This window comes from Leptonychotes weddellii, chromosome 10, assembly GCF_054177405.1.
Source record: "Leptonychotes weddellii isolate Sample4059 chromosome 10, ASM5417740v2, whole genome shotgun sequence".
NCBI lineage: Eukaryota > Metazoa > Chordata > Mammalia > Carnivora > Phocidae > Leptonychotes > Leptonychotes weddellii.
Genome location: NC_138378.1, coordinates 13,433,660 through 13,435,753, shown reverse-complemented (window position 1 = coordinate 13,435,753; position 2,094 = coordinate 13,433,660).

Below are 2,094 nucleotides of genomic sequence, written 5' to 3'. Positions count from 1 at the left end.
ACACAGAGGAGCAGGATGAGCAGCAGAGCCTGGGTTGGCATGACTCTGGGCAGAGTGGAGAGCGCTCAGTCTGGCACAGACTTCCCTGGAGAGCTGGGTGGTTATCCTGGGCTCCTCCCTGCTTCCACTGGCCAAACAAGGAGCCCTGTTTCCGCCCCTTTGCCTGCCCTTACCACAGCCTGTTCTCTGTGGGACTTGGGCTTCTGTAGAGGATTCCTGCTCTCACATGACTAACCCTCTCCTTTGCAAACAGAATTTTTCCCTGAAAGATATATTTCTATATTCTAATTACAAAATAATTTACAGCAAAGAAGAAAACATTATTTTTGTAGGAAGATATATAAACAACCTCAGCTCATCAATGGATGAATATGGATGAAGAAGATACAGTGTTATATATATATATGTTTTTCAGCTCTAAGAAGGAAGGAAATCCTGCCATTTTTGACAACTTGGATAAAACTTGAGGCATTGTGATAAGTAAAATGTCAGACAGAAAAGAACAAATATTGTATGATATCACCTCCTTATGGAAATTAAAAATGCTAAACTGTTAGAAACAGGGAGTAGAATGATGGTTACCACTGGCTGGAGATTGGGGAATGGGGAAATGTTGGCAAAGGGTATAAACTTCCAATTGTAAGATGAACCGATTCTGGCTATCTAACATACAGCATAATATTTATCAGTAACAACACTTACATTCAACCTACTTGAAAGTTGCTAAGAGAGGGCGCCTGGGTGGCTCAGTTGGTTAAGCGTCTGCCTTTGGGTCAGGTCATGATTCTGGAGTTCCGGGATCAAGCCCCATGTTGGGGTCCCCACTCACTGGGGAGTCTGCTTCTCCCTCTCCCTCTGCCCCCGCCCCGCTCCTTCTCTCTCTCTCTCTTGCTCACTCTTTCTCTCTCAAATAAGTAAATCTTAAAAAAAAAAAAAAGTTGCTAAGAGAGTAAATCTTATGTGTTCTCACCACAAATAAGAAATGATAATTATGTGATGTGACGGAGATGTTAGATCATTTTACAATATGTAAGCATTTCAAACCAACACATTGTACACCTTATGTCAGTTATATCTTAATAAGATATAGAAAACAATATATTACATAATTTATATATAATTATATATATTACACACATGTACTTTCCCAGCTTGAAAAAAATCTGAAATATATCAAGTATATCTTAATAAAGCTGGAAAATATATATACTAACATGTATTTTCCAGATTTATTAATATAATATAATATGCTATCTAGAGAGAGACTAGAGGAGGACATGGGAAGAATAGGGGCACACTGTAAGTATCTTAGAGCTCAGACAGAAGAGGAAATCCATCAGCCAAGAGCTCAGGGCAGGTTCTCCAGGAAGAGGTGGTCATTGAACATAAATATTGTGGAGAGATATTGTAGGCTCTCAGAAGCAAAGTTGACTTTCCCCTAAGAAGAGAAAAAGGGGAAACCTGAGGATACTTGACTCCCAATAGTCATTGAACCTGGGAAGAAGAAGGTAGTGAAGAGCTGAACCCTATTCTGATGTTCTAAACTCCTAATACAGTCTCCTTCAGTACACAGGTATAGTTTATTTTTAAAATCTGCAATACGATGGACTCTGAAAAACAAACTGAGGGTTCTAGAGGGGAGGGGGGTGGGAGGATGGGTTAGCCTGGTGATGGGTATTAAAGAGGGCACGTTCTGCATGGAGCACTGGGTGTTATATGCAAATAATGAATCATGGAACACTACATCAAAAACTAATGATGTAATGTATGGTGATTAACATAACATAATAATAAAAAAAATCTGCAATACTTGTACTTATAGTTGCAGTGATATGTAATAAAACTCACTAATAGAATGAAAGGGCATGATCCCAGGGTCCTGGGATCGAGCCCCACATCAGGCTCCCGGCTCAGTGGGGAGCCTGCTTCTCCCTCTCCCACTCCTCCTGCTTGTGTTCCCTCTTTCGCTGTCTCTCTCCCTGTCAAAAAAAAAAAAAAAAAAAATGAAGGGGTAAAAATCACATGATCATCTCAACTGAAACAGAAAAGGCATTTTACAAAACGCACCACATTCATAAAACTAGGAATAGAAGG